This window comes from Petromyzon marinus, chromosome 19 (genome assembly GCF_048934315.1).
Source record: "Petromyzon marinus isolate PM22_M1 ecotype Great Lakes invasive population chromosome 19, UKy_Petmar_22M1.pri1.0, whole genome shotgun sequence".
NCBI classification, from domain to species: Eukaryota; Metazoa; Chordata; class Hyperoartia; order Petromyzontiformes; family Petromyzontidae; genus Petromyzon; species Petromyzon marinus.
In genome coordinates this window covers 8,319,094-8,339,174 of record NC_133685.1, presented here as the reverse complement: position 1 = coordinate 8,339,174, position 20,081 = coordinate 8,319,094, and the positions used below count along the sequence as shown (strand labels likewise).

Below are 20,081 nucleotides of genomic sequence, written 5' to 3'. Positions count from 1 at the left end.
AAAGGCGATCGCTAACAGAAACTCGCCCCGCGGGACCGTCAAACAGAGCGGCAAAAATATATCCCGTTTACCCCCCCCACCCCCACTCACTGTAGTTTATAAGGTAACCTTGTTAAAATTGTAATAAAGTGTCGTTTTCTGTTCCCTTAGAAGCAATGGGACGGACGATGAGTCGCTTTAACTCCTAAATGTTGTAAGGGAATTATCCCTCCATAATAGAGTTGTTTTGGGTTATATAGCGTCAATATAAATGTCGCTAAACCCGACACCACACGACACAGCCAATTAGTAAGGATGAAATCTGGCTGTCGCCTGATGAAGCCAGTAGTAATTACTGGTGAAACGTCGCACTCGGATTGTAAAGTTTGTGGATTTCCTCTCCAATACACCGGTGTGCTGTACTAGTGACAAACCTTACGAATTGGCTGTGTCGGGTGGTGGCGGCTTTAACGACACATATATATTTACGCGATAGAACTCCAAAAAAACCCCCCTCTATTATGGATGATATTGGTCGCGACAGACTCGTACGTGTAATACTTTGTTTTGAGGCTGCCAATTAATAATCCTGTCTCTTTAAAAAAAAAAGTATCCACTGTCCACCCCTCCCCCACACGTTCGCGAAGGCGGTAAACCCTCCACTTCCCCTACAATCAATAACATTGTTAGTAAGGGGTTTAGGGGACGCCGGATTTAAAAAAAAAACGCAGGATAATCACCAATTCATTATTTAAAATTGCTTCATTTGAGCACATTCTTGCGTGACATTACGTTTCGAGGTGTTGTTACGCGTGTGGGTTTTTTTTGTTGTGTTTAAATGTGTTTACTCTGTGACACTGGCACAGATAAACAGATAGGCAAAAAGAAAAAAATCCTCCTTGAACAAAAAGTTACTGTTTCTTACTGTACCATGCTTAGCGCTCTGCATGTGATGATGTACATACGTGCAGTATTGTCATCGTTTAAGTGTAGCGGTATATTCTTAGCTCTTTCGGTAAAGTCACGTTGAAGGGAAACAATAAAATAATAATAAAAAATATATAAAACAATAAAAATTCTCACGACGTTTCGACCATAACACAAACGGTCATCAACAACTCGTTTTCACACCTGATGATGACCGTATGTTTTGTGGTCGAAACGTCGTGAGAATTTTTATTGTTTTATATATATTTTATTATTTTAATGTTTCCCTTCAACGTGACTTTACCGAAAGAGCTAAGAATATGAATTACTGCAGTCACGAAAGCTTTAAATCAAAAACTGTAGCGGTATAATTAATTCAATATCACATTTTACACTGAAATCAAGTTGTATGTAGTGCATAATGTAGCGTATATACTATTTAACGCCGTTTGTAGACAGTAAGTTGCATGTAGTGTATCATGTAATGTGTATAATATTTAACACGGAACTCAAGGGTGCCAATAGTCTGACTGGGTTACAGCCTTTGTCGCGGTTTTGCCGGACCGCCGGTATAATCTTGGAAGCAGCAGCCGGGATAATCGACGATCGACTCTAAGTTGAGGCTGCTGCTGCTGCTACTGCGCTGGCAGAAGCGGAATCTTTAGTTATCCTGGAGGAATCCGATGAGCTATGAAGCTCTTTTTTGCACAAATGTTACAGTTGACAAAGCTACCCGCTATACCCTGTAACAGACTGTTGGGGGCAAGTGCTGTTAGCAAGCGACTATGAAGGACGGTACGGCACACGGGAGGGTGGGTGGCCAGCACTACGCCCGGCCGCCTTTGTCTCCCCCACCAGTGGCGATGTTTACTACACACCGCACCAGGTACTAATTTGAGGCTGAGTCGACCTAGAGGAGCCCCGGGACCGGTTCAGATAATCGGCACTGGTGTTGGCCGTGAGCGGGAATCGAACCCGGGTCGCCAAGTTCGTAGCGCAAAGCGCTAACCGCTACACCACCAATACCTAGCAAGTGTAGTTAGCGAGCAGAGCATCTTTTAATAAGGACAAATCAGAAGACTGGTCTAAGGTTCAGGTATGTAAGAGTGTTCTAAGGTTGAGGTATTTAAGACTGGTCTAAGGTTCAAGTATTTAAGACTGGTCTAAGGTTCACGTATGTAAGAGTGTTCTAAGGTTCAGGTATTTAAGACTGGTCTAAGGTTCAGGTATTTAAGACTGGTCAAAGTTTAAATTATGTAAGAGTGTTCTAAGGTTTAGGAATGGATCCCATGCACGTGCTGTATTCTTCTTTCTTGTCATCTGAGCTTATAGCTCAGATGCTCCAGTGCTGAGTTTGGGCCTAATGAATACAACCACTGAGTATGGGCGCGGGTGGGGGGGGTATTTAAAGTTTGTTCGCGTGTGTTTCATTTACGACCGCTAAACACCCCCCCACGTGTTAGTTGTACTCCTCTGCAATCCTAACGTAACTGTCAAGCAACACGGTTTACCCCCGCATTCTTGTACAGGGAAATTGAGTTTTCAGGTCCATACGGCGTGTACAGCCGTTTCAATACGGGCAACAACTAAAATAGTCTGTGTTTATCCCTTGTGATGGGACTTTGTAGGATGAACGTTGAGATTTATAAGTGTCACGGGGTGACCAATAAGGTCTGAATTGGTATGTAACAAGGTAGGGCACTGATAAGGGGTTGACAGGTATGTAGTGACGTTTTAATTTTGTTTTAGTGTTGCCGTTGCTGCTACAGTGCTCAAGTTTCTCCCGTGTAACATAGCCGGGCAACTGGCTAAACGGAACCATCATCCGTGTAACAAATATAAAAATAAAACCTACATTTAAGTCGACCTCCAAGAGAGGTTTGTAACAGGTCCCGATATCAAGATAACGGCGGCCAGGATCTGAACCGCAGCTGACGGATTCGTAGCGCATTGCGCCAAGCACCGCACCACCGCTCCCCACACGCATACATATACACCTACAGGCTACACACAGTATATAGACACACAACAACAACAACCGCCATTCGCCACTAAGTGGCGGTGACGTCACCACGACGCTTGTGCCAGGCCATGTGCACCTTGAGGCCACGTGAAGTGTCGAACGCCCGCTGGCAGGAGGTCACAGGGCAGACCCAGGTGCCACGGGTCGACTGACTGAGACGACTGAGATGACTGGCTGATGCACCACCTGTGCCCCCTACTGTGCCAACCTGATGTGCTTTAGCCATCCGGTGCTCCGCTCGTTGTTGTGAGCGTCGCTCCTCTGCCCTCCGTTGTTGTTGGAGGGCGACTGCCTCCAAATGCCCAGTAGCGTCCTTCACGAGCCTCCTCCACGGAGGCCGATCTTGACACCGCTGGTACCAGTCATCGGCAAGTCCACTCAGCTCCACGTCCTCCCGTACCACATCACTCCATCTCTTCTCTAGCCCGTGCTGTGCCCGTTTAGCCCCCCGATCCGGCCAAACAAAATCTGTTTCGGCATGCGGTGGCTGGTCATACGGGCTACATGACCCAGCCAACGCAGCCTTGCCTGCCGGAGGAGCTCACCAATGGGACCTTGCCCAGATCTTTCAAGGATTTGTGAGCTCCTCACACAATCCAGCCTGGTTAAACCCAGGATGGATCGTAGGCAGGCGAGCCTAAATGTTTCTAACCAGCGAAGATGTTCCATTAGGGGAGTCCACGTTTCGCAAGCATAGAGAAGGGAGGGAATGACGGTGGCCAAGAAGACCTGAAGCTTAGTGCGGAGCGACAGACCAGGTAGCTTCCACACAGCGTTACGCAACCGATGAAAATATATTGCCGCTCGACTGATTTGGAGTGAGACCTCTGCTGTTAAACTGGAGCCGGTCATAAGCACACTGCCCAGGTATGGGAAACTCTCCACTCTCTCCACAACTGCCCTATCACCGATTGGGAGTTGTGGAGGTGGAGTGTTCAATGGTACAAAATACCCAGGCAGGTGCTTAGTTTTGGTGGGGCTGATGCTAAGGCCCCATCTCTTAGTGGCACGCTCCAGTCTCAGCAGCAGCGTCTGCAACTCCTCCTCTGAATGAGCAGCTATTACCAAATCATCATTGGTTGAGCAATAGGGAGCCATCCTTGACCGCACCCAGGCATCGATCAGCCTCCCATTATATCTGTTCCAAATGGAGATTCCCCCGGTACAGCTATTGAAGGCTTCACGAACTACGTGGTCAAAATATATGTTAAATAATGTGGGAGCCAGAAGACATCCTTGTCGCACCCCGAAGTGTACAGGGAATGGCTCTGACTTCTGGCCACGTAGTTTTACCCGGGCCCGCTCAGCATCATGAAGGTCCTTAATGATCGTGAGCAGAGGGTCAGGTACTCCAAAAGCACGAAGAACTACCCAGAGCCCAGGCCTACTGATGGTATAATAGGCCTTGACCAGGTCAATAAAGCAGAGATGTAGGTCTTGTTGGAATTCCCTACACCTCTGCTGTAGCAGACGGACAGAAAATATGACATCTGTGCAGGACCGCCCTTTCCTGAAACCGCATTGGGCTCCGCAAGCCTCTCCTCAGCGTGCCTGGCAAGGCGATGTTGAATAATCCTTGCCAGGACCTTTCCCGGCACACTGAGGAGTGAGATGCCCCTGTAGTTGTTACAGTCTGTGCGGTCCCCCTTCTTAAAGAGGGGGACCACCAGGGCATCTTTCCAATCCTGCGGAACCCGTCCAGTGGTCCAGACTGTTGTTATGATGTCATATAGGGCAGTCTGTGCACAAACGCCACCCTCCCTCAGCATTTCGCTTGGGAGATCATCTCTGCCCGCTGCCTTTCCTGGTCTCAGACTCCGGACAGCCTTCAGTACTTCCTCAACAGATGGCACCTCAGCCAGCCACTCACAGGGGGTGACTTCTTCCAATATTTGAGGCACCGCAGCCTCAGCAGAGTCATCCCCACTTTGTGCCACGATGTTTTCCTGGCTGAGGGATTTCCCCTCCCCCAGGACCTCACAGAAAAGCTCAGCAAATCTGCAAACCTGTTCCTGGGGGTCGGAGATTGAAACACCGTTTTTCCCCCTAATGATGGTAATAGGTGAGGCGCTGCAGGTTACTTTTTTGATGGAGTTAAATACAGATTTGTGATCGCAGGCCACTGAGGCAGACTCGCTCTCCTCAGCAACCCGCGACCACCACCCATCCTTGCACGTGGATACATGCACACCAACACAAACACACACCCAGCCACGCACGTAAATAAACAACGACAAAGATCGCCCGTATAGCATTAACGGACTGTTGGGGCAAGCGTTGTAAGCGAGCACCTATGAAGGCCGGCACGGCACACGAGGGGGTGGGTGGCCAGCACCACGCCCGGCCGCCTTCGTCTCCCTAGTGGTAATGTTTTTAAGCACCGAACCAAGTACTGATTGGAGGCTGAGTCGACCTAGGGGAGGCCCAGGACCGGTTCAGATGATCGTCACTGGGTGTTGGCCGTGAGCGGGAACCCAAACCGAGTCGCCAAGTTCGTAGCGCAGCACAGCGCTAACCGCTACACTGCCGCTCCCCACCGACACGCACACACACACACAAGCACACACAAAGACAATATATATACACACACATAAACAAACACGCACACGCGCGCCCACAATACATAGATCCCCCCCCCCCCCCCCGTATATAGCCTTAACATATTGTTGGGCCAAGTGCTGCAGCACGGTTGGCTACGTACGGTGCGAAAGAAGTTCAACATACATACAGGTCCGTCGCGACACACAAGTGGGGGGGGGGGGGGGTTGCATGGTCAGCGCCACGCTCGGCCGCCTTTGTCTCCCTTATGGAGATGTTTGCGCACCGCACCAGGTAGTCACTTGAGGCTGAGTCGATCTTAGGGAGGCCCAGGAACCGGTTCACATATTCGTCGCTGTTATTGATCGTCAGCTATAATCGAACTCGGGTAGCCGGGTTCCCAGTGCAGCGCGCTAACCACTGTACTACCCGCTAAGCGAATCGCCGTTTTTATTTTAAACATCACAGACAAATACAAAGATCACCCACCACCCCCCAAACCTTAACAGACTTTTGGGACTAGTGCAAGGCACACACAAAACACACGCACGCACACGCGTATACAAACAACAGACACACATTCACACAAACATGTAAACAATCACACACACGCGTACGCACAAACGCGTACACAAATACACACGCGCGCGTGTCTAAACCAACAACGCAGCCTTGATGCAGTGTAATGTGCCTAGGTCGCATCTCTTGACACAACACACACAGCTACAGTATACAAATACTGCCAGCATTCTCTTAGATTCCTCGACAACATTCGCAAGGAGGGGTGGTAGGGGATAATGTCAGTCATTGGTTCGCTCGCTATTACGTACGTATAACCAACACACGTACCAGTCGGTAATTCAAGCGAATACGGATACAATTAAATATGTGGGCTTGCTAAATAATTAATTTGTGTATGTGATTAAATCGCTGCCCCAATGATCCGTTAATTTCGGGGGGGGGGGGGGGGGAAACTCGGTAGGATGGCAAATCGTAGTAATCGTCATCATCATCATCACCACCATCAACATCGCCATCAACACCATGATGATGGTGTTGATTATGATGTCACACCGAGGGATGAGAAATTGGTTCATTTCGGCTGGAACAATCCGGAACGCTGTTTCACAGCAATTCTTTTCGCGGGCAAACAACAACCATATCAAATCATCGTGTCGTCATGAACCCGTAACTAATGTTTATAAACCTGCTAAAAGGGATTATAAGAACGCATAATGCAAAAAAATATAGGATTATCATGGCTAAGCATAGACAATGTGTACTCTAGTGGTAGTGCCTTACGCCAATAATCCCTCGTGTAAGCGAGGCGACTAAAAACAACGAATTCTTTGGTGATGATGCTGCTGCAGTGTTAGCAGTGGTGCATAAAAAATACTCACAGTCGCCAAGTGTGGCTAACATATCTAAAATAAGCGACGTTTCGGGCAATGTCCCTTCAAAGCACATAGAGAGAAAAAATGTGTTATGTGGAACTTCTTTCGCACCGTACGTAGCCAACCGTGCTAATCAGAGGTGGAGACTACACTTAACACCACGGGGCCTCATGAGAATTATTGTTGAACAATATTTTTCCGATGACCAGTACAGTATTCAAAATGGGCATGTGAATAATATTAATTGTAGCGACCGCCAGCCTAGCAGTAGCCACACGAAAAGAAATCAAGGAGCGGTCAAACAGCCCTCGAGTTGTGTCTGCAACCACTTGTAGAGCGTGCAGTCGAAGATGAGTGGTCATGTCGAACTTATGGGGGAAATCTTAGAGAACCTTTCTATGGTCAATGAAAGGGGTTGGCATTCACGTGAGCGGGTTCATGACCAGGCGTAAGTCCACTGGCACGCAACTGTCCGTTGCAAAAAGAAAAATTAAGAAAACTTTTTTTAAAAACACGCTTTTATTAAATGTACTAGTAATGGAAGAACTCCACAACGTAAGGGGGGCCGTATTGATTTACAGCGTGGACAATTAGACCCAAGCCGAAACATAACATGTAAAAAAATATTTTTTAAGAAATAAATATTTTTTTTTTAATGATAGAATATAGTATTGTCATCAGGATGACATAAGTATACCAGGTTTGCAGTCGATACCACATTGGGAAGTGGGTTAAAATTGAGTTACAAGATTTGAGGATTCAACAATGACAACAGATTCTAGATTTGAAGCTTCCGTGACTGCAATTATACATACGCTTTGTTTTTTTCGGTAAAGTCACGTAGGTAAAAATAAAATAAAGCAACTAAATTAAATCACGACGTTTCGGGGGCAACACAAGCTCCCTTCTTCAGGTGGAAACCGTCACAGCGCAATTGCTTCATCAAGTAGTTGTTTTCATTTATTTCATTTTACCGACGTGACTTAAACGACAACAGAGTGAGTTAAATAAAAGCACGTAAAAAAACAAGAAGGGGGGAGGGGCTTGGGATTCGAGCCTGCATTCATTTCTCACTCAATGTTTCGGGAACGAGGCTGGCGTGCAATGAGGTGAATCGGCGCGTAAGGCGCTTTTACCACGGGAGTAAACCAGGCATGCCTGTGCGTAATAATCTTTTTATTATTGTACGGTGCACTTTTTTATATTCCGACGAGGAGGTGGGTGGCCAGCAGCACGCCCGGCCGCCTTTGTCGCCCCAGTGGCGATGTTGACACCACAGCAGTTACTCGTTTGAGGCTGAGTCGACCTAGGGGAGGCCCCGGACCGGTGAAAATTTATCGTCACCGGTGGTGGCCGTGTGCGGGAATCGAACTCGGGTCGCCGGGTTGGTAGCGCGGCGTAGCGCTAACCGCTACACTACAATGCGTTACGCTTCCACATGCGAGGGTCACGTGACAGATTTGACGTCACAGCTCACTTGCCGTGCAAAAAATATATGCATTATTGAGCACCCCCCCCTAAAAAAACAAAAGTATATTTTTATAATTTTTGCATGGTGTACAGTCTGGAAAGTACCCACATGGCAAATTTCAAGTTTGTTGCATGTCGGGAAGTACGCTAAACATTTTGAACAGACACACATATTCACAACTTTGCCTTTTTACATATATATGTGGAGATAAGATTTGTTTGGCGAAGGATGGCGAAATGGATGCGCAGTGCGCCGATCTCATTACCCGGTGGTTTCTGGACCGTTCCGGACTAGCGATTGAAATCGCGCACACGTGTGCCTGCGATGGACGCGAATCCTGGGCACAACATCCTCAGGGCGGATAAATTAGCCGCAACAATACAAGGGGGCAGTAATGAAGACAAGAATCTCCCACGTAGCCATTAACAGACAGTTAAGTGTCCTTAGCGAGCAGCACCTGTGAAGAAGGCAGGAACGGCACACGACGTGGGTGGGTGGCCAGCACAACGCCCGGGCCGCCTTTGTCTCCCCCCAGTTTGCGATGTTTTACGCACCGAACCAGGTACTCATTTGAGGCCGAGTCGACCTAAGGGAGGCCCAGGACCCGTTCAAATAATCGTCACTTGGATGTTGGTTCGTAGCGCAGCGCTCCCCGCAGCATCAACGGGCGGTTAATAAACACGCAGGGCAATCGATGTTTAGAGATACCCCCCCACCACCACACACTGAACACTCGCGAGACACTACGAGTGCATTATTATTATTATTGTTGTACCAGCGTAGGTAAAACTACGCGTTACTTCAAAACCTCTCTACACGTGTGTGCCCACCCCCCACCGCGTAGCGATCATAATAACGTACGCACGTGTTAAACAATAATATATATAAGTATATACAGCATCTCTCTATTCGCTTTGCCGGTAAGGCAACCGTGATGTTGCCTACAAAGCATTGAACGCGGCTCCGAGGTGACCGTGAAACACGCGGAGCGGCATTGGTAGTCGGTGGGGTGTCTGTAAATGGATCGCCGTGTGTACGTGTGTTCCTGGTGGGGGTGGGGGGGGGGGTATATCTGCGAAGATGATTTACTTAGGAAGGCCAGATGGTCGAAACGTCTAGATGTACCTTAGATGTATTTATTTAACCCGCTATTGCACGTCTAACGTGGTTGTTGGAGAGCGGTGGGGCTCTGCTTCGGGCAGTGCTGCGCTCTGTACGTGTACCCGTACGTCCCCGAGTTCGAGTCTCGACCACGGCTGGAACGCCAGTGCCGAGTGATACGATTGACGGCAATCCCGGGTCATCCTCCCCCCCCCCTTCGTCAGCAGAAGCCTTCGCTGTGCCAGCGTGCTGAAGTATGATCAAACAGCCCCGAGAACAGACACGGCGTGGGCAGAGGAACCTTCATCTAGCAGTGGATTTACGCCATTTGCCATGGTCATCGTAATTCGTCTAACACGCGGGAATCCGCAATCAGAATAACAACGGGAGACATTTCCTGTTTGAATCCTGTAAAACATTTTTTTTTAAAACCTCAACATTTCAAGAGCTTCGCTACCGATAAAGGTATTTCGTTTTTTTTCTTCCGGTTCCATTCCGATTACTTAAGTGTACGTACGTCATCGGAACGCATGAATCAATAAGGTGACGAAACAGTCCCTTTGAAAGTTAGGCTGCATGCGGCTCCAGAAGCCGCAGGTTTGCCTGACCACCTTGATCTACTAACGACTTACACGTGCCCCCCCCCCCCCCAAACAGGTACTTACATGTGTATATATACTTGTTAACACGTGTGTGTGTATATATATACTTGTTAACACGTGTGTGTATATATACTTGTTAACACGTGTGTGTATATATACTTGTTAACACGTGTGTGTGTGTGTGTATATACTTGTTAACACGTGTGTGTATATACTTGTTAACACGTGTGTGTATATATACTTGTTAACACGTGTGTGTATACTTACTTGTTAACACGTGTGTGTATACTTGTTAACACGTGTGTGTATATATACTTGTTAACATGTGTGTGTATATATACTTGTTAACACGTGTGTGTATATACTTGTTAACACGTGTGTGTATATACTTGTTAACACGTGTGTATATACTTGTTAACACGTGTGTATATACTTGTTAACACGTGTGTGTATGTATACTTGTTAACACGTGTGTGTATATATATACTTGTTAACACGTGTGTGTGTATATACTTGTTAACACGTGTGTATATACTTGTTAACACGTGTGTGTGTATATATATACTTGTTAACACGTGTATATACTTGTTAACACGTGTGTATATACTTGTTAACACGTGTGTGTGTATATTCACTTGTTAACACTTGTGTGTGTATATATACTTGTTAACACGTGTGTGTATATATACTTGTTAACACGTGTGTATATATACGTGTTAACACGTGTGTGTATGTATATATACTTGTTAACACGTGTGTATGTGTGTGTATATATACTTGTTAACACGTGTGTGTGTGTGTGTATATATACTTGTTAACACGTGTGTGTGTATATACACTTGTTAACACTTGTGTGTATATATATACTTGTTAACACGTGTGTGTGTATATATACTTGTTAACACGTGTGTGTGTGTATATACTTGTTAACACGTGTGTGTGTGTGTATATATACTTGTTAACACGTGTGTATATACTTGTTAACACATGTGTGTGAATATACACTTGTTAACACGTGTGTGTGTATATATACTTGTTAACACGTGTGTGTGTATATACTTGTTAACACGTGTGTGTGTGTATATATACTTGTTAACACGTGTGTGTGTGTATATATATACTTGTTAACACGTGTGTGTATATATATACACTTGTTAACACGTGTGTATGTACTTGTTAACGCGTGTGTGTATATATACTTGTTAACACGTGTATATATACTTGTTAACACGTGTGTGTATATACTTGTTAACACGTGTGTATGTACTTGTTAACACGTGTGTGTATATATATACTTGTTAACACGTGTGTGTGTGTATATATACTTGTTAACACGTGTGTGTGTGTGTATATATATACACTTGTTAACACGTGTGTATATACACTTGTTAACACGTGTGTGTATGTATATATATACTTGTTAACACGTGTGTGTATATATACACTTGTTAACACGTGTGTGTATATACCTGTTAACACGTGTGTGTATATATACTTGTTAACACGTGTGTATATATACTTGTTAACACGTGTGTGTATATATACACTTGTTAACACGTGTGTGTATATATATATACTTGTTAACACGTGTGTGTATATATACTTGTTAACACGTGTGTGTATATATACTTGTTAACACGTGTGTGTATATATATACTTGTTAACACGTGTGTGTGTATATATATACTTGTTAACACGTGTGTGTATGTATATATACTTGTTAACACGTGTGTGTATTTATACTTGTTAACACGTGTGTATTTATACTTGTTAACACGTGTGTATATACACACTTGTTAACACGTGTGTGTATATATACTTGTTAACACGTGTGTGTTTATATATACTTGTTAACACGTGTGTATTTAAACTTGTTAACACGTGTGTACGTTTACATCGGTGGGGGGACGTGTCGATGCTTTGATATAACGCATAATGTTATCCGTACTGATACAATAATACACTTGCAGTGTATCGCGATTGTACAGCGGGGTCTCTGTTAATGGATCGCCCTGCACGTGTCTGCGTGTCTGTGCCTTAGTGTTGTTGGGAGCGGTGTCGTAGCGGTTAGCGCTACGAACCCGACCTGGCACCCCAGTTCGATTCCCGCTCACGGCCACCCACATCGTTGAACGATTTTCTGAACCCGGTCCTGAGCCTCCTCCCCTAGGTCGACTCGGCCTCAACTGAGTACCTGGTGGTGCGATGTGTAAACATCGCCACTGGGGAGACAAAGGCGGCCGGGTGTGGTGCTGGCCACCCATCGCTAACAGCACTTGCCCCTACAGTCTGTTAAGGCTATAACGGGGATGGGTGAGGGGGGGGGTCTTAGTTCTTTTTGTTAAAGAGCAGCTCGATCGACCATCAGCAGCGTCCATCTCTCGCTCACTCAGATCTCTGCCTCCACGTGCGTTGTACCCACACGTTCGGCCGCTTACCCCCCAACCCCACACACACACAGCACACCACACAGCCCCTGAACCCTGCTCGCCTTACTGTGCGGTAATTAGCGAGCACCTATCCCGCTCACGGCACGCCGACTTTCCCCATCCAGCACCTATTACCGGCGCCGACGATATAATTCGTCACTCCATCTCCCTACGGTGTGGATCCCCCAGGACGCGTTACATCGTTAGAGATATATATTGATGGTCTGCGCGTGCCACCGTATATACTACAGGGTGGCCCACAAGTCTGGCAACATAATTAATTTCTACGCGGAGGAAATCGGCGTCAGAGGGAGGTCGCTGTTGAATTAAAACAGACTGCATCCAGACCGCGAGCCAATGACACAGAGCTGTGTGTTTTCCCTATGGTTACAGACTCAGGGGGCACCCTGTATAGATACACGTGTGTGTGTGTGTGTCGTGCATAGTTAAGCTGTTGTCAATCAGTCGTCTGTGCATGTCACACAGACCGCACTGTGCGCACTGCGGCACCCCTGTGAACAACACGACTGGACGCCTGTGCAAAAAGAGCTTCACGGCTCATCGGATTTCCCCCCCTCCCACTCCCTCCCCCCCCCAGTATAAATACAACATCGTGACGAGTGGGAGCACTCGGTGCACCGATCGTGAGCGTCGCGTGCGCGTGTTCAGCCGCGACACCGCGACGACCTCCGCGCCTTTGGTCGCTGTCGGTGAAAGCGGCCAAGCTCCCGAGCCATCAAATCGCCGCTTGCCTGAGATGCTCGAACGCACACGTTGGGATTGCATTGTCCGACGTACGTTGAACTTTTGTTTTTCTCACCGTACGCAGCAAACCGTGCTAATCGGCGGTGCGGTGTGGGGGTTGGGACAAGAAAATAAACACATTTTTTTAAAACTATTTTTTGTTTAACGAAATGCGTTTTCAATCAACACTGCCCTAGCCATCGACGGAGGCTCTGCGACACTTGACTGTGTTCGCGATGTGTACCGACATCGCCTGGTTTGTCGTCCGTCTGGAACGTCGGTAGAACGACCATTGCTCGCGTGTCAGCGAGAAATTTTGACTTTCGTTCGGTGGAAAGTTGTCCCGGCATCGACGATTGCTCACAGCTCCCCCCCCTTCCTCCTTAACACTGCGAGGAATTCTATCCGTGGACAGAAACGCAACTGGGTTTACCATTGAGACCCACGGAGATACATAGGGACTCATAGAGATGAATAAAGACTCGTAGAGAAAATTAGAGACCCATAGAGATATATAGACCCACAGTGTTCCATAGACACCCATAGATAAACTCAGATAATGCCGGAGATGCAGACACTCGCAGACATATAGATACCCACAGAGATACATAGATATTCATAGAGATACATAGAGACCCATAGTCACATAAAGACCCATAGATATACATAGATACCCACAGAGATACATAGAGACGCATAGAGATAGGGACACAGAGAGAGACATAGATACATAAAGATTCACGGGAGATACGTAGAGACCCAAAGAGATACATAGAGCCCAAAGAGATACATAGAGCCCAAAGAGATACATAGAGACCCACAGAGATACGTAGATACCCAAAGAGATACATAGAGACCCACAGAGATACATATAGACCCATAGAGATACATAGAGACCCACAGAGATACATAGAGAACCACAGAGATACATAGAGACCCACAGAGATACAGAGACCCACAGAGATACATAGAGAACCACAGAGATACATAGAGACCCATAGAGATACATAGAGACCCAAAGAGATACATAGAGACCCACAGAGATACATAGAGACCCACAGAGATACATAGAGACCCACAGAGATACGTAGAGGCCCAAAGAGATACATAGAGACCAAAGAGATACAGAGACCCAAATAGATACATAGAGACCCACAGAGATACATAGAGACCCACAAAGATACATAGAGACCTACAGAGATACATAAAGACCCACAGAGATACATAGAGACCCACAGAAACACGCAGAACGTGTTCGCTCCTGATCGTATATTGTCATCGACGATTACGCAAGACTATGAACGGCTTCCCCCAAAGGAAAATGAAAACAGATTGACCTAAACACAACGACGTGAAGACGAAATGAACATCTCGACATCACAGGGATCGCGAGAGATGGGGGGGGGGGGGCGGCGACGTGGGGGGGGGGGGCTCCATCCAGCAGTGGATTGTCCATGGTTAATGATGACGCCTTTGCGTCGAGCACCTTAAACCAGTGGTGGAAAGATTCAAATGAGCGTGACACGCTTTACGCAACGTATAGGCGTTTTTCCAAGATCGGAAAATTGCTTCGCAAGGAACGGCTAAGAAGACAAAAGTGCAAGCACACCTGGACCATACTTCACCACGCTGGTTCAAGGGGGGCGGTGGTAAGGCCGCTTTCAGACGTTGCTCGCACACCGATGTTAGTCGCGAGCCTGGCCGGGGAATCCAACTCGGTCGGTCGGGGTTCAGGGCGCAACAAAACGCCATGAGATTTTCTGGTCTTTTTTATTATTAAAAAAAACCCCAACAGGGCGCGCTGCTATAGGCATATATACGGTAGCGCGGGCGGGGTGCGGTGCGTTAGTTTCTCACGGCTCGGTGCGCCGCGGCTCGAGGACATACGGTAGGGCTCGAGCCTTGCGTTCGCAGCGCTCAGGAATGTTCCCGGCTTCGACTCAGAGGACCTCGACTCACCTCGCGCCGGCCTCCATCACTCACTCGCTCCCACCCACCACCGCACGCACCCACCCACCCATCACTCACTCGCTCCCACCCACCCACCCACCACCGCTCGCACCCACTCACCACCGCACGCACCCACCCACCACCCCCGCTCCCACCCACCCACCACCGCTCCCAACCACCCACCACCGCTCCCACCCACCCACCACCGCTCCCACCCACCCACCACCGCACCCACCCACCAACGCACGCACCCACCCACCAACGCACGCACCCACCCACCACCGCTCCCACCCACCCACCACCCCCGCTCCCACCCACCACCCCCGCTCCCACCCACCCACCACCGCTCCCACCCACCACCGCTCCCACAAAAAAACCTCACACCGTCCCGAGGCCCAACCGGCGCGGGAGAAAGTGCCAACAACCGGCCATTGTCACCACGACCGCTACCCACCCTCCCAACTACACACTACTACCACACACACACCCTCCCTGCTACACACTACCACACACACACTACTACCACACACACACTACTCCCACACACACACTACTACCACACACACACTACTACCACACACACACCCTCCCTGCTACACACTACTACCACACACACCCTCCCAACTACACACTACTACCACACACACACCCTCCCTGCTACACACCACTACCACCTACACACCCTCCCTGCTACACACTACTACCACACACACTACTACCACACACCCACCCTACCACCACACACACACTACTCCCACACACACACCCTCCCTGCTACACACTACTACCACACACACACACTACTACCACACACACACACACTACTACCACACACACCCTCCCTGCTACACGCTACTACCACACACACACTACTACCACACACACACCCTCCCTGCTACACACTACTACCACACAAACACTAGCACACACACACTACTACCACACACACACTCCTTCCACACACACACTACTACCACACACACACTACTCCCACACACACACTACTACCACACACACACTACTACCACACACACACTACTACCACACACACACCCTCCCTGCTACACACTACTACCACACACACCCTCCCAACTACACACTACTACCACACACACACCCTCCCTGCTACACACCACTACCACCTACACACCCTCCCTGCTACACACTACTACCACACACACTACTACCACACACCCACCCTACCACCACACACACACTACTCCCACACACACACCCTCCCTGCTACACACTACTACCACACACACACACTACTACCACACACACACACACTACTACCACACACACCCTCCCTGCTACACGCTACTACCACACACACACTACTACCACACACACACCCTCCCTGCTACACACTACTACCACACAAACACTAGCACACACACACTACTACCACACACACACTCCTTCCACACACACACTACTACCACACACACACTACTCCCACACACACACTACTACCACACACACACTACTACCACACACACACTACTACCACACACACACCACTACCACACACACACCCTCCCTGCTATACACTACTACCACACACACACACTACTACCACACACACACCCTCCCTGCTACACACTACTACCACACACACTACTACCACACACACACCACTACCACACACACACCCTCCCTGCTATACACTACTACCACACACACACTACTACCACACACACACCCTCCAAGCTACACACTACTACCACACACACACTACTACCACACACACACCCTCCAAGCTACACACTACTACCACACACACACTACTACCACACACACACCCTCCCTGCTATACACTACTACCACACACACACACTACTACCACACACACACTACTACCACACACACACTACTACCACACACACACCACTACCACACACACACACTACTACCACACACACACTACTACCACACACACACCCTCCCAACTACACACTACTACCACACACACACTACTACCACACACACACCCTCCCAGCGACACACTACTACCACCTACACACCCTCCCAGCTACACACCACTACCACACACACACTCCCAGCTACACACCCTCCCAGCTACACACCACTACCACACACACACTCCCAGCTACACACTACTACCACCTACACACCCTCCAAGCTACACACCACTACCACACACACCCTCCCAGCTACACACACACTCCCAGCTACACACCACTACCACCCACACCCTCCCAGCTGCACACTGCCACCACTACCACCACTCACACACAAACACATCTAACCCACGCACATCACACACAGACACACGCGAACGCACCACTCACACACACGCGCACACAACAGGCGCGGTTCGCCACTGACGGTGATGTCAACAGAGCGTTCGTGCCAGGCTAGGTGCACTTCGGGGCAACCGTGCGAAGTGCCGAAGGCTCACTGCTGACAAGAGGCCACGGGCTAAACCCAGGGGTCAAAGGTTAACGAACACGCAAAGAAGACGAAGATGCCCCGTGTAGCCTTAACAGACTGTAGGGGCAAGTGCTGTTAGCGAGCACCTACAAAGGCCGGCACGCACACGAGGAAGCGGGTGGCCAGCACCACGCTCGGCCGCCTTTGTTTCCCCCGTGGCGATGTTTACACACCGCACCAGGTACTCATTTGAGGCCGAGTCGACCTACGGTGAGATCCAGGACCGGTTCAGATAATCGTGACCGGTGTTGACCGTGAGTGGGAATCGAACCCGGGTCGCCGGGTTCATAGCGCAGCGAAGCGCTAACCGCTACACCACCGCTCCTCCCCAACACACACACACACAGATACACACATCACACTCACATGCATCACCACCCCCAGCCACACACAATTCAAGCATAATCCGTCGCTCAGCTAGCAATCGCCTTTTGTAGTTGTGGCCAAAACAACACCCCACCACCACCACCACACACAGCAACAAACAAAAAACAACAACCACCTCTAATCCAATGGGCCCCTCTCCGTGGTGATGATGAACGGTGCTGATGAACGTGCAGCGAGAGGCATGGCATGTCACTCACACACTCGTCATCCGTCACGACCGCGCATAGCGTCACAGAGGATGTAGCGTGCACAGACACACACGGGTACACACACACACGGGTACACACACACAGGTACACACATACTCACAGGTACACACACAAATATTCACACACGTGCACACACGTAACGATACACGTATACATACATGTAAGCGCTGAGCACGTATTCATGTACTTTGCATAACAAGGTACATGTATACAAATACACGTACTCGCAAGCGTGTATTTGTCGTGTACACATGCATATCATGTGTGCACGGTTTGTAGCGTGCACACATCGGCACATAAACATGTAATTGTACGTGTGCACGTGGTCGAGTAAACGGAATGTACGCGTTCGCACGTGTACCCACGTGTACCCACGTGTACACGTGTGTGCGCGTGTACGCGCGTGTACGCGCGTGTACACGTGTGCGCACGTGTGCACGCACAACAGCACACGCGGCAGCGACCCATCGTGCACGTGTTGTTGTTGTTGTTTTTGTTACTCGCACAACGAGACGAACGGTCACAGCAACAACGATGGTGCTGCTGATGGTGGTGGTGGTGAGTGGTGGTGCTGGTGGTGGTGCTGCTGCTGCTGGTGGTGAGTGGTGGTGCTGGTGCTGCTGGTGGTGGTGGTGAGTGGTGGTGCTGCTGCTGGTGAGTGGTGGTGAGTGGTGGTGCTGGTGCTGCTGGTGAGTGGTGGTGAGTGGTGCTGCTGCTGGTGAGTGGTGGTGCTGGTGCTGCCGATGGTGGTGGTGAGTGGTGGTGCTGGTGCTAGTGAGTGGTGGCGAGTGGTGGTGGTGCTGCTGCTGATGGTGAGTGGTGGTGAGTGGTGGTGCTGGTGGTGAGTGGTGGTGCTGCTGCTGGTGAGTGGTGGTGCTGGTGGTGGTGCTGCTGGTGAGTGGTGGTGAGTGGTGCTGCTGGTGAGTGGTGGTGAGTGGTGGTGCTGGTGGTGAGTGGTGGTGGTGCTGCTGCTGGTGAGTGGTGGTGGTGCTGCTGGTGAGTGGTGGTGAGTGGTGGTGGTGCTGCTGGTGAGTGGTGCTGCTGGTGAGTGGTGGTGAGTGAGGTTACACATCCACCGCACAAGTCCAACGCAACAGGGGCAGAACAAGCGCCGCGTACTCACCGCGTACCGGGTTCATCCTCACACGGAGAGGCACGCGGCGATGCAGTCGCAAGACATGATCGCTGCCCACGATGATGATGATGATCGTGATGATGATGATGATCGTGATGATGACTGCGATGGTGACGATGCCGATGGTGTCACGTTCTATCTTCCCGCACGCTCTACTTCCACTTACCCTGTCCCCTCTCTCTCAATCCTCTCACTCCCACCACGTGTCCCCTCTCTCTCTCATTCCTCTCACTCCCACCACGTGTCCCCTCTCTCTCTCATTCCTCTCACTCCCACCACGTGTCCCCTCTCTCTCTCATTCCTCTCACTCCCACCACGTGTCCCCTCTCTCTCCACCCTCGCTCTCTCCATCCACACGCGCCTCGTTCCCCCCGTGACGATCTTCGTCCAATCCACGCCGCGTGCTCGCGTGGGATGCAAGGCAGTGTGGGGGGGGGGGTTCATCGGGAGGATGGAGGAGGGTGGAGGGGGTTGGAGGGGGTTGGAGGGATGGAGGAGGGTGGGGGAGGGTTGATGGAGGAGGGTCAGGGGAGGGTTGCGTGGGGGGTGGGGGAAGGGTAGAGGATGGTTGAGGGATGGAGGAGGAGGAGGAGGGGGGTGAGCGAGCGTTTCGTGGGGGAAGGGAGATGTTTGAATGGCTGGGGGGGGTGTGCATGAGGTCTCATTCTCACTGTGGGGGAGGGGTGTGGGTTATGGATTTGTCGAGAGAGGGGGCCCGTCGGGGTCTCGGGAGGG

The 20,081-nt window shown here is 49.4% G+C and overlaps 1 long non-coding RNA gene across 1 annotated transcript in view; it reads right to left on the bottom strand.

The window, feature by feature from the left end:
- Positions 1 to 19,765, bottom strand: part of LOC142925153 (uncharacterized) — a 37,623-nt gene extending 17,858 nt beyond the window's left edge. The window contains exon 1 of the long non-coding RNA XR_012942237.1: positions 19,335 to 19,765. This is a non-coding gene — a long non-coding RNA (uncharacterized LOC142925153). The remainder of the gene's footprint in view (positions 1 to 19,334) is intronic.
- Between the last annotated feature and the right edge of the window lie 316 nt (positions 19,766 to 20,081).